This window comes from Serinus canaria, chromosome 4 (genome assembly GCF_022539315.1).
Source record: "Serinus canaria isolate serCan28SL12 chromosome 4, serCan2020, whole genome shotgun sequence".
Classification (NCBI taxonomy): Eukaryota; Metazoa; Chordata; class Aves; order Passeriformes; family Fringillidae; genus Serinus; species Serinus canaria.
In genome coordinates this window covers 20,798,158-20,812,614 of record NC_066317.1, presented here as the reverse complement: position 1 = coordinate 20,812,614, position 14,457 = coordinate 20,798,158, and the positions used below count along the sequence as shown (strand labels likewise).

Here is a 14,457-nt window from a genome sequence, read left to right as displayed (position 1 = left end):
GGCTTCAGAAATGGAGTCAGCACCTGCCATTTAATGCCTGTGCTATGATAAGGAAATAAGAAACATCTTTTTTTCTAACTGGTATAAAATAAAACAAAATCCTTATACCATATATGCAAGAATAACCCTTTCAAATTCATCCTGTTATGCTCAGAAAACATGATGTAAAAGCTGCTCTCAAACCCATGGTGACCTTGTGCACAATGTGTGGAGGTGATAAGCAGCGTGAAGAAGGAATAGAGACCAACTTCAGCTGAAGTTTAAGCTGGCCTCACTCTAACTGGCACTAGATAGCTGAAGGCCACAGATCTACTAAAGCAACCAGAACTACAACACTACACATGCATCAGACTTATAAAACCTGCACCTTTCAGCACAAGAAGGAAGGAGTAATTCTAAGTGAGGATCATCCCAAGTGAAGGGCACAGCTTAGAATCTCACCTCTCACACTCACCTCTGCAGGCACCAGGACCCTGGGGCGGCTGAAAGGGTTCTTGATATGAGCTGCCCACCAAGTGCACCCACCACGGACTGCTCCCAGGATGGCTGGCTCCCAGGATTGCAGGTGCCTGCAGAATTGGTTTCCTCTGAGCCCAGGCTACAGTGGGGCTCCAGGTGCAAGCTGGGCAACCCAGCTCTGGGACAACCCAGAGCAGGTTCAGTGTGCTTGCCCCAGCCAAAGGCTCTCCCAGCACCAGGAGAAAGAGTATTTTAGCACACACAAAAAATTAATTAGCAAGAGAAAGGGTTACAAGCTCCATAATTCACGGGTCCCACATTAATGATTAGCTAAGTGAATGAGCTGCCCAGTTGGTAATTTGATTCGTTGGAAAGGAAAAGGCACTCTACGGACCTTGAAAGGTTTTAGCAGAACTGTGTGTCCCAGGTCACCCTGCTTCCCCCTGCCTTCACCATCTCATTGTCAAGCTCAATTTGCCAGCAAGGCCCTGACAATAAACACAAAGATACATTTCAAGGTTAGTAGGCAAAACTCTTAGTGGATGTCATCATGAGCCATTGTAGCGATGAAATGAAGGAGAGGCAGTGTTGGAAAGGGTTGGGGTTTTTGTTTTGCTTTGCAATTCAATTATCACTCTTCATTTATTTTACCTTCATCATTAATACTTCATATGTACCTATGCTGCTAAAAGTAAGCAGAAAAACATTCCTGGGAAGTTGAAGCATACTATTTATTGCTTGGAGGGAGAAATGAATGGCCTGCTAAACTCTCTAGATACTGATATGTAATTTTCCAAGTCAAAGCACTAGGACAATGTGCTTGTTAATTAAAAATCACACTTTATACTTATGCTTTCTGAGGTGGGATGAAATACAGTAAATAACTATGATTCACTGGCTTATTTCAATTTTTATAGAATCATGGTCCCACTTCAGTGCCCTGGCACATAGTGCAAAGTTTAAGTAAAGGGTATTCTGACCTGAAGTGAGAGATTTCAAACATATAGCCTGTGGGCCAAGTAACAATGTAAGCCACAAGGATAAAGAAAAATCAGAGTATTATGTTCTCTGCTGCAAGATATGCATTCTTGAGTGCCAGTTTGACACAGGAACAACTGACTGAAGACTTTCAATTTGCACTTTAGAACACAGTGGTTGTCTGGTCCTTCATGGCCACTGTCTTTATTTGGCATCCATATTAAAGTCTGCCCCTATTTTTCAACATGAAAGATAGCTTCTTAACTAAAAAGCACATTAAAAGCTCCAGCTCTTTTCCCAAATCCTTCTTTCAGTAGAGTCAAGGAGGTTCTGTGCATTTGTAACTCCTATAGTATGAGAATGGCACTGTAGATCAGATTTTAAGATGCGTCTGGGACTACCAATATTCAGTAGTCTTAACTATGAATCACAGAGGAGTGTTGGCAATGGCATTATCTCTTTTTTCCACTTAAAAACTTCAAAAAAAAAATAGAAGAAGCAGCAGCTAACACACACAAAAAAGAGGTTTTAAATGGCATGAAAACTTGAGTTTTCCTATGCTCTAAGTATTCTCATATCATGTCAAAGACTAGGATAAACTTGAAAGGACTGTTCACACTGCAAATTCTGTTTTTAAGCCAGTCTTAACAAGCAACCATGCATAATTCTCTGCATTCTTGGTTTGCCTAAATGAGCACCGGTTAAGCAACTAACTCTTGCTCAAATAAGAGTGGACTTCCTCTGTGCAGAGAAAAAGATAAAGGTCAGTGATCAAGGGAGTTAGTGCCCACAAATACAGTGTTCTGTAAATGTACCTGATATTGAATGAGCACCTGCCTTCAGGCAAAGCAGTGTTCTCCTTGGATGTTAAATAATCTCATCCTATCCATACACAACGTTGTTGATGTAACCACCTTAATTCTTCTCAGTGATAGGTGAAATTCTAATAATATGCAGCACTTAGTAGTGATTTGCAAACACAAATCAAAGTGAAAAATCCAATATTCATTACCCATCCAAGTAGTAAATTGTGATGCCAGCTCAGTTTTTAAAACTTCCCAGCAGTGTGCCAGTAACATTGCTGTACAGGGCACCTGCAGGCAGGGTTCAAAAGTTCCGACTGGGAAGGCTTTTCTGGTTAGGAAAATAACATGTCTATTCAAAAATTTAAAGGTGGTAAGGAACAGAGAACACAAAATCACTTGTGTGAGACATGGGAGCCAAAAAGGAGCCCTCTTAAAGAGGGGAAAAAGTACTCAAAACATAAATTGTTTTCTTGGTTTCCTTGTTTCCTTCCTAAGCTTATTACAAAATATGAAGAGCTCCCAAAGTCATCATCAGGAAGCTATGGTAGTGAAAAAATGGAAGGTGCCACTCTTCTGACACTGGAAAGTATCACAGCTGAGGAACACTGCCATAAAAAGTAAATTTATGCAGATATTCCCATTTCTGCATGGGAACACAGATATTTAAAAAAAGACAAACAGTGTAGAGGATATGAGCTTCAAGATGGAAACAAATATATCCATGTTTATTACTAGGAAAGACTTTGCCCCAGGTGATGTCTAAATGGAAAGGAATATTAAAAAACAAACAAAAAAAAGCCCCCAACCAACCAAATATCCCCTCCCCCAACTCCAAACATAGGTTTTATTGTTCAGTCTCTTGAAACCAAGATATTTCAAAGGGATTTCCTCAAAAATCAAGGAGGGAAAGAAAGAGTACCAAATACCCTGCTCTGAATTATAGAATTTTCTCATGGAAATTAGTTTTTCTTAAGACAGATCACAAATCACAGAATGAGTCTATAGCCCAGATATTGCAAGTGTCCCTTCCAATATGGGAGATCCAGGTCTGAGTGCACAGTTCAATAAGCATCTCAGCATACTTACAAAGAGAAATAGCCACAGGTGGAGAGGCTTGAAGTGCTCAGGTACAGCATGGGAAATGAAGCCCCACATCCCTGAGTCAGAGAAACCCATGAGATTGGACTTGAACCCTTCACAACCCACACATGTGCTCTCTGCATCAGGTATTGGCTTGTTAATGTAATGGTGTTTGTGACTCTGGTCCAGACTATAACAGCATTCCCTGATCCAAGACAGCTTTCCAAAACATATTTTCTTCAAAATTGATGTGTCACAAGCTAAAATCCCATACTGGCACACAATTATTAGGAATAATGTCTGAAATCATGCTCAGCCCTCTCCCCACCCTGATAAATCACCAAACCCCCAAGGACTGCTTGTGCCATTTGTGCAGTATAAGGATCCAAAGGACTTCAACCAAGGCATGCACCTATTTCTATGAAGTTACATTTACATGTACATATTCATGCCTTTTTTTCTTTTAGAGGAAAATACTTACTCTTTTCACAAACTTTTTTTTTTTTGACTATTCCATAATCTCATTTTCCCTATGAAAGCAGAGCTTTTGCGTCCACCTGGTTACTGAGTTCTGATGGGAACTCCTCAAACAGAATGTGAGAGCCAAATAAATAGCAAGGCAGCATGGCATGAAAGAAAGCATCCTGCTTTATACCATCCCTGGAAATGCATTTCCTAAAGCTGAAATTGTACAATGAGTTTCAAGATCCAGAAAGAATTAAAAGACAAGCCACATCCAACCCCAAACACACAAAAAGGTTGCAAAGAAACACAATCATGGCCACAAATGTGTTTTTATGTCTATGCTCCTGCTCCAATTACTAATGGGGGAAGGGGCATAATCAGTTCATGCTACTGTCCTTTCCCGTGAAGCCTTCCTAGCCATCTGCCTTTTGAAACCTCTGGAAGACAGCATCACTGACCCTGGGAGTTCCTCCCATCCTAGCAGGTAAGCACTGACAGCCTTCCCAGGCATGTCCAGGACAGTCAAAAAGCCCCAACATTACCCCTGCAACACCCAGTGCTGTTACAGCTCCTGCAGACAGAATGCTAAAGAGGCAGCGTGTGACTTTTCTCACCCCAGCCCCAGCAGGTAATTGGACTTTCCATGGATAATCCCAGCAATCAGAGAGAAAATCTCTGCCTCCAGCCTGACCCATTAGCACAGAGTTCACTGATCAGTAGGTTAACATGCCATTAAAGCATCTTTCTGTGGGGCTTAGGAAGGGTCAAGAAAACTCCATCACAAAGAACAAAAAATACCTACAGAGCTCACACATGATTATATCAAGATCCTCATGAAAAGGTCAAATTCAGCTCAGAGGCTATTCCCCTTTCCTGGAGCAGCAGTATCTATAGTCTTGACACTTTCTCCACATCTTTCCTTGAATATCCCTTGGATTTGCAAAATACAAAGTATTTTACTAAATGATATACTATTATTATTTTATTTACTAATCATACTGTACACACTTGCAGCTTGTGGTCCTTGGTTTTAAATGAGAGACCTTCTTTCACCTGCTGCCAACAGGTAAGACACATTTACCCAGGTTAATGATGTGCACACAGAGTACCTCAGCTACTGGAGGGCAGATTGTGCTCTGTAAGGACCATGCAGGTTCGGCAATGGGGCATCAATGCTATGCCTATAGTAGCAGAAGTAGCAGTAGTAGTAAAATACAATAATAGTAAAACCTGTCCAGGCTGTGGTCATCTAGGGAGGTACAGTCACAACACTGAAACTGTGAGGATGTGGACTGATGCCTTATGAACCTGCTGTGTCCAAATACACTATGCTAAGTCACTTTTCAATAACTTTCCCTTCTCATCATCATCTTAAATACAGACATGGTTTTCTACAGGTTCTTGTAGAGACTGCTTTACTTATCTGGAAAACACCACTGTTCTTGTCATTTACTTGCTAAAGCTGAAATGAGTGGATAGGTGCTTATGTTGTGCACCCCATGTGTGCAAAACATTGGTGTTAACAAGTGCAGCCAAGGATCTAAGGTGAGCTCTGGCTTGCATTTCCTTTTATTTGTTAGTCTGAGCCTCAAGCTTAAAGTTATTTCAACAGACTTTTGTTTTCAACACGTACTCACTATGTGTCTAACACCCTCTGAAGTTGCAAGCCACCCTCCCACTCACCCCCAAAAATCTTCAACCAGTGCCAAAGTCTATATTTTCTTAACTTAAAGAAGTAATTCCAGGGCTGTCAACTGATAAATTTCATTCAGGGAAACGCTGTGTTCTTTAAGCAACACATTAATCTTCTCTGAACTAACCATAGTAAACATCAATGTTGAATTGTACAGATTTCACATGTTGCTGCCAGGAGAGAGTTTTAGAAGAATTATCCCCTTTTTAGGAAACCTGGCTTTTAAAATTACACCCTAGAATACGCAAACAAAGAAGACTAATGAACTCAGCAGCCTGTATGTGTTGAGGCTGTATGTTGAAAAAGATACTGTGAGTAATGGAAAAAGGTTCATTTTTCAAAAGCAGGGAGCTGCCTGTGTGAAGGTAGGAAGGAGAGGAAGAATATCTCTTTTACTTTGGTTATAACAGTTTGCTGTAAACAATCTTTTCCCCTCTGTTATCAGGGAATATCCTGCAGGGGTGCATGTTCTATGTCACCTTGACCAATTCACGAAGGAAGGGGTATTTTTCTTTCCTAATAACCCACTCAACTCCCCACTTTTTAAAAATTATTCATTTTTTAAACTGAAGTATGTAAGAACATCCATTAACTACTGTCCCGCTCCTGAGAGAAAGACTGAGTATTGACTCTGATTGCTAATACAACAAGAGAGAAAAGACTGAGTCAAAATTTTTTCCTTGTTTTCTGCTGCTAAAAGCAGTGCACATAGGGCAGCACTTGCAGTCTTGCCATGCAACTACAACAGCTATCCACCAAGAAACAAATGCTTTAAGCCACAACCTAGACATTACTGTAAGACATTACTTTAAATGACCCATGCTATCCTCAGTAGTGGGAGGGTGTGTATTTCTTTTCTGATGCTGACCTCCCTTTCCAAGCACGTTGCTAAATGGAGAAACTGCACAACACTCCTCTGTAACTGTAGACAAACTCCCCACATGCAGAACATCTTTACATGAAGGCAGCACCACGCTTCAGTCACACTGCAGTCCCAACACCAAGCTCTTGATGCAGCGCCCTCAAAGGGCAGTGAGCCCTGTGAGGCTGGGACACTGGAGGTAAAAGTGGCACTTAAATCAATTACTTACCCTCAAATGTCCTGTTTCAGATCTCCAGCTGCCACCTGGTTATAATGTGAAGCAGGACTGCTAGGATTCAGAGAGGAGACGGGGGCACGGGGGTTTTATCTAGCGTTGCTTCAATAACAGAAACCTGACATAAGATTGCCCTCATTTCAGCCAAGATTTTTCTCACACTGCCTCTCTGTCTCTCTCCAGGACTGCTATGGAGCTGTCTATAAATACTGGCCCCAACACTTGCTCAGTGCTCTCCTTGCCCACGGCACAGGTCGGTGTCAATGGACACCGCGGCGTGGCGCAGATGAAGTTCTCAGCTGCTCAGACAAAGCTGTGGACGGGCTCCCCACCCCTCCTGCCTGGAAATACCATCCTGCTGCCAGCCTTACAGATGCTGCAGGCCTTTTCTGCAGGCCCTGATCAGGCACAGAAGGGTAATTATGAGGCTCATATTAAAAAAAAGAAAAAATACAGCTTTTTGCAAACAGGTGGGAAAATGCGAGAAGAGAGAAGGAGGAAGAAGCACCTTTGTTTCAGCTCCCCTTACAGTGCACATCCAACTATGATTACAAAATTTAATTCCCAGGAAATGTTGATGTCAAAAAATCGTGCAAAAATGTTTTCTATAAAACGAGTTCTTCCAACTGAAAAAAGTGTGAGTCTGCCACAGAACTTGCACAAGAGCATTAAGATTGTATAGGTATTCACAGAGTGATGAAGAATAAATAATAAAGCAGTGTCTCCAAATTTCAGTGGTCAGGTATTAGTTATCCCAATTCATATTTAATAATTATGCACGGTATGACAGTAAGCATGAGACATCACTGGTGGCAGGAACCCACAATCCTGCCCTGCCATAAATAAAAGTTTTAAAGTTTAAAAATCAGAAAAGCATAAAACAGAATTACATCTCTGTAAACGCACTGGGAAACTGGGCTGTTAAGAGATGGGCACCTGAAACAGAAGACTGAGGGCAATGGAAATGAAGATGGCCAGATCAGCACAAACCACTACCTGTTTGCTGCATGCCCTCAGTGTCCACTGCGGGCAGGCACCACAAATGCAGATCAATGCCCTGCCTTTCATCAATACATTGGATTGCACCACTGGGGGCTTTGCCCAAGTAAAATGTAAACCACTGTATTAACACTTAAGAGCTACAGGAGTTTATCTTAAAATCAGTTTCTTTTTAAGGCAGCTTACGACCATGAAATTCTCCTTGTCAGGACAATATCTATACATAAATCCCAGTCTGTTCCAAGGCTTACAGGACCATCAAGCTTGTGTGATTAGACAGTGAACAGCCTGGCATAATCCCATGGCCAGCATCCCTGCACACCTTGGAGGTTACCACTGAGATTCTGGCCAGTGCTCATTCATCCTTTTGAAGCTCTGCCAAGTTGAATAAGTCTTAATAGAAACCTTGGAACGAAACACAAGTTTCATCTCCTGCATATATTTTGAAAGATATGTTGTCTTACTGCTTTACTTCCACTACTTTCATCAACAACAGCTCTTGGAAGTGCTTTTAGTACCTTGTGCACATCATTAAGGCTTTCCCTTCATACAATTTATTTATCTTTACTGTGCAGCTTGAAAAACGAAGATGATCTTTAGTAACACACCACTGCTGAAGCTGACTTTCTTTAAATGGACACTGTTTATAAAACCGTAGTTTAGAAGCCTGTCACTGATGTCACAGAAACCTTTTGTATTTAAATGAAAATACATCTGGATGACATGGGTAATTGCTAAGCCTTGGTGAAGTGCCAGATGCAAAGTGTAACTAATTTGCTCATTACAAGTTTCTCAGTCATAAAGCTCCTACACATAGCTCTCATCCTCAATCATGTACATGACAGTTTCATAATATCATTCCATCAAACCTTTAAGCTGCCACAAATAAATCCCTGCAAAAAACAGAAACCAGGTTTCATAAAACTGAGCAAGAAATTGAAATATTTATCATAGCTTTATATGTAGTATAATGTCAAAAACTTATTTTTGGATATCTACATTTTTAAAGGGGGAATTATCTTAGATTTTTAAAATTTTTAAAAATTTTCAGGAGAAGCTCATAATTTTAATGAGATCTGCACACTTTACTTCTGTAAATAAGTGTACAGCATCACTTTACCACACTCCATTACTACCATGCCACACAAAAAGAAGCAAAAGAAGACATGTAAACTAGAGTGAGAGGAGGATACCACAGCTAAGGCTCTGAGTGAAGGCTGGAGTTTATAACCATGTGTTTATTTGGCATTGCACATGCAGAGGAGCTACTGCACAGGTGACAGCACAGAAGATCAGCATCATGACATTAAATGACAAAAAAGGACAGTGAGTTGAAAAAAAACATGAACTTAGTGTGCTGGGAAAGTCTGACAGCACTCTGAGGTAGCTTCTGGAGGAGGAAAAAAGAGAAAGAAAGAGAGCCTAGTTTTTTAACAAAATGTCTACAGAACCTCTTAAAATTCACAGGCAGCATCCCAGTGTTAGATACAGTAACTTACATTAAAATCTCACAGCTGAAGTGTGCGTAATATAGAAGAATTAGACACTAATTTAGGTCACCCTAATGTTTTCCAAGTTTCTGAAATCCTCCAGCAAAATTTTCAGGAACAGGAGAGCTTTGGAGTAAATGCCAACTGTGCATTTTTAGGTCATTTCGTACTAGGAAACCAGAAAGGCCTTTCCTACTTTGATCACTGAAGTCAATGGCATCAACCATGACATCCAAAATTAAACATGTGCAAGGCTTAGCTCAGTCACAGCCCACAGTTTGTAAAAGAATAACTCAAGAAAAATATGAATTTATTACTGCATTATTACTGCTGCTTTTTGGTCTACATTTTGCACAGGCAATTTGGTAATGAGACAGTTGTTACTACTTCACTTAAGGTCAAGCTCTTGCCATGCAGTCTGGCTAGCCCTAAATCTACAACTAACTCTAATATTAATCAGAAGTAACAGGTTTACTTGAAACATGCCAACATTATCATAAATTTTACAAGGCTGTTGTAGTTGTAGAAGATAATCTTCATGGGACACAGAATGATTCTTGAGCATCATGGACCAATACAGCTCCAAAATGACCTCTTAACAAGATGAACAATAGCAAAGTTTCATAATCACCTAATCTGACTTAAAGAAAGGAAAAACCTGCTGAATGAGTAACTTGAATAAAGAAAACCTGTAGTGTGAAGATTCAAGTTATTTGGAAAGAAAGAAAGGAATTCATCCAGCAGTAAGAAAAATTCTTTCCGGTAATGCTATAAAACTGAAAGATTGTAGCAGACACTAAAATCCAAATTGTGCCCAGAAGCCTGGATTTCTGCAACTATAAACCAGTTTAAATACTGAAAAATATTCCAAATATTCTGTGTATTTTTAAAAGCATCTTATTCTGTTTTCTTTCATTACATCAGTTATGATACAGTGAATCAAGCCAAAAGTTCTAAAACCACAAAATAGCTTTAAAGGTCTGCAAGATTATTTTTAAATCTTGTGAAAACTACCTTAACATATTGTGCCTCAACAAACACTCAAACACCTTATATAAAATTTCATTACTTTATGAAAATCTCCATCTGAGTCTTCATGCACACTGTGGTTTAATTCCATATAATGAACAAGTGAATTTTATCCTCGATTAAATAAAGATTTCTTCGTTGGCTATTCCTGCCAAGTAGGGAAAAAAATTTGATGCTAAAAGCCAAATGTAGATTATGAGTTCATCCCACAGGTTCAAGAAACCTGTGGGGCTTGCAGACCTAAAGCTGTCCAAACTTCTACTAACAGCAGACTTGTTTTTCTACCTCTCTGCTGACCATTTCCACATAGGACACCTCCAGTATTAGTCACAAGGAGCTTAAATCATTTGCCTTCAATGTTGTTTAAGAAAGATTTGTTTCAGAATTTAGTGTCTCTGGCAAGGAAGTGTAAGGTACAAGACTAATATGGTACACCATGGCCATAATTTTCTTCCAGTTTTTCAGTGGTCAATACCCATCTGAAGGCTCCTATTGCATTACAGGAACATACTGCCAGCATCCAACATCCCAGGCTGTATGTAAATTGATCATTGAAGATAGATAATCTGAATTATTTTGAGTCTATTTCTGCTTCCCGACTCTGAATTGTTTTTTCTCCTAACCTCTGAAGTTCACCCAAAATTAGGAGTTTAAGGCATCCTATAAAAACATCACAGAAGTACATTTTATCTATATAGGCAGCAATTACATTTCCTAGTTAGTTTAAAGAAGGAAGTCAGCTGAAGATGTATATATTGGAATCAACTATTGTGTCACACCCTGTAAAATGTGGCTTACACTCCCCTTTAAGGCGAGACAGAAATCCTTCAGAAATTTTTCTTGTCTTCTCTTCTTAATAAATGAAACTTTGAGTGAGCTGAGCAGATCACTGAAGCTGTAAGACCAAATTCTATAACATTCTCTAGTGTTACCTTTCCTCCAGCCAAGAAAAATAAGAAAATAAGTGCCTCTGAGGGTTTTCATAATGTAGCTAAAGCTTAGACAAACCTGTATTAACCACACAAGAACAGCAACATCTGTCATCTAGGCCAGCACATTTTCAAATGCAATATATGTGAAATTGTGGTCATTCTGAGCTTGAGTCTTCATCACAGCCTGCTCTGCACAGCAGGAAAGTCTGTCAGCTGTGCAGACACTGATGAAGAGGGCTTCAGTCTGCTTTTAGGAAATCCAAAGAATTTAAAGACACTGAATTATTCTTACAGTTTAAAGACACTGAATTATTCTTACAGGCATGCAAATGCTGTGATCGATTGGATGCTTATCTTCACTAATGAATAAGGAAAGCAGGGTTAAGACAACACTTAGGTCACTAAGAACAACTTGCAAAATCTTGGAAAGCTGAAGTCAGAGGAGGAGGATTCTCAGTAAAGGAGATAGGATGTCTGTAGGTCATCAAAAACCTTTTTAGTGAACTGTGAGAAAAGATGCCAGTGCATACCTGACCTTTTATGGCCTGAGGTCAAGCATAAGGAACAGTTTATAGCACACTTTACAGCATGATAACTCTTTACACTTAACAAAAATTCCTTCCTCATCTCTGGAAAATGATCGACTGCAGGCCAATGCCCTAGTGGTTGTTTAGTATAATAATGTTTCTCATTTCCTCACTCAGCTGACACTCATTGAGACACCAATCTTTGAAAACAAAGTTAGCCAAAATATGCAGTACTCATTTTAAAAATCTAAAACTAATTTAATTGTTTAATCAGAGACTAAATCAAGAGTAATCTTTGAGCTGTATCACTTTGCTTCCTTATTCAGAAATGCCATAAGCAACAGAGGGCACAGCGATAGCACAAGGCAGCTAAAACAAAGGAGACACACCTATAGATGACTTCTCAGAATGCCTTATTGTTGAACAATTTCATATAAAAGGTCAATAAACAACTTGAACCACACAGTCTAAGCATCAGTGTGACATTTATTGTAAAGTCAAAAAAACTGTTACTGGTACCTTGCCCCATTGATACTTCTCTGCATCACATCATCTTTGCCTGCCTGGTAAAATGAGGATATCTGTTACCACAAAGGGCTAGTTTCTCAATAATGCAGAGGATGGTGAGTTCTTACACTGAAAATAAATCAAGTGGCATTTCTGTTTCACTGAGCTAATCTAGCCCACAATGCCAGTATTTATAGGATTAAATGACTAAGCAGTGAAGGCAAACTGCTCCTGTTAATGATGCCAGTTTTATTTTTCATAGATGTCACTGTTTCCTAATGTTACATGCAGGTTTAAAAGCTGTCCATATGAACAAACATCTGGAAAAATGCTGAAAGTGGGGGAGAAAAAGCAGAAGGGCAGAACAAGCTGTTGCAGACTTTCAGCGGGAGAGCAAATGTGCGAAGTCATTAATTAGCAGAGATAATTTTCCACACTCTAAATTTAGATGACACATTCCTCCATGTACTCTTCTAGGAATACATGTATTCCTTTGTATGTATTCCTGTAGGAATGTATGCTAACAGAAGAAAAGGAGTGGCTGCCATGGAAGGGCACTCTGGAGCAAGTCCTTTGGGTTTTTTTGCACTTCTTCCTCTAAACCAGCAAAAGAAAGCAGACAATTGCCCTTGTAAGTGTTTAGATACACACATACACACATGTGTGGACTCATCCATGTACTAATACAAATGTATGAAATTTGGTTAGAATACAGATAGAAGTCTAGAAAGGACAACTTCTTTCTAGAAATTCAGTGCAGCATATGTTCAAAAGCTTTAATTCCACCTGTATTACAAGCTGTAATGAAAGTGTGATCTTCCTCAAAAAAATGTTTCCTTAAATCTTCCTCCCAAGCTCAAAACTATGAGTTTAGTCATAACTAAAATATCACCAGTTACTTTCAAAGTTTAAAGCATCCTCAACAAGCACCTCAGATACTGATTAAACACAGAATGAACAGAATGACTATCACTGAAGAAAACTGGCTTGCAAAAGTGAAGAGGAAATACTAAAACCACAAAAGGTCACTTCATTTATAAAGACCAGAGAATTCTCCACAGTCCTTCAAGCAATAAAGTTTTATGATAATAAAAATCATAATAATAATAATAATAGCACAATAATTTGGGGGAAAACAGACTGCAGACAGTAAATCGCAGACGGCTGCACTCATTGTTCTGTTTCTGGAAAATGAAAACCTAAGTCAAGTTTTGTGAAATCTGAACTTCAGATGTGGTTCTGGGTTTTTAGTTTCTTCTCCCCCATAAGCTAAGTGATTAGACTGTTCTTGATTATACTCTCTGATCTCTTCAGCTAACATGACATCTCCTCCTTGTCAGGTTTGACAAGCACGTTTTCAACAGTAGCACTGATTTCACTTTTATTTAGGCGTGCAAGGCAGATAATCTAACAGTGTTGTCAGTGCTGACTGTAAAATTGTTTTAATCAAACATACCTGAAAAAAATTAGTATCTCAAATGCCAGAAGGAATACATTATAAAAAAACCACAAAGCAACCAGTTTTCTTTCTCCTCCTTCACAATGCCAATTTGAAATTCTGCACAAGTGCCAAAAATCACAATGAAACTCTATCATATTTCATTCATCCTCTCAATTATGAGCCATTCTAATACTCTTCACTCAGCAAGGTGAATTCTTTTTAGCTTAAAGAATTTATCTGTAGGCAGCTCAAAGTAAAACAAAATTTGGATTTTTTTTGAGTTGGCTTCAGTTTCACTGCACTGTAACAATTGCTAGCTTTTGCTCTGTCCTAGTTTTGGCCAGGACAGGGTTAATTTTTGCAGTCACCAGGAGGGGAGCATGGCTAGGGCTGGGATGTTATTTGATACCACCTCAGGGGCAGGAGTAAGGGAGTCTCACTCCCAGGGAGAAGGGTGGTCCATCCATGAGGAAAAATTGTGATGGGAAAAATGGTCCATTTTTGTTTTATGTTATTTGTAAATAATTTCCTTGTATCATACCTTTGTTGTTAATATTGTTGCTGTTACTGTTTGTTTTCATATCTCATTGCTGTTTTCAGTAAATTGTTCTTACCTCAACCCGTGATCTTTGCCTTTTGTGCTTTCAGTTGGAGGAGGAGCAGGGAGCGGCAGCATCGGCAGCATCATTTGAGCAGGACTACTAAATTGGAGAGCACTACCCCTAAAACGTGACATGCTCATGAAGTTGAAGGAAAACAGACCAATTTAATTTTTAATTTCTGTTATTTTTCTTAGATACCCCCATCCATGCTGTCTCTCACACCTGAAGAATTACAACATGAAAGAGGGCACTCTCTCAATGACCACTGCTTTACTACATGGATGGGCCACGCTGGCATAAGGGCTTTATGTGTTTAAGAACAGCTTCCACCCAAGCACCATTTAAGGGTCCA

At 39.5% G+C, this 14,457-nt stretch overlaps 1 protein-coding gene across 1 annotated transcript in view; it reads right to left on the bottom strand.

Annotated features, from left to right (window-relative positions):
• The window catches only part of BMPR1B (bone morphogenetic protein receptor type 1B), a 231,757-nt gene that overhangs the window by 110,891 nt on the left and 106,409 nt on the right, over positions 1–14,457 (bottom strand). The gene's annotated exons all lie outside the window — the stretch shown is intronic.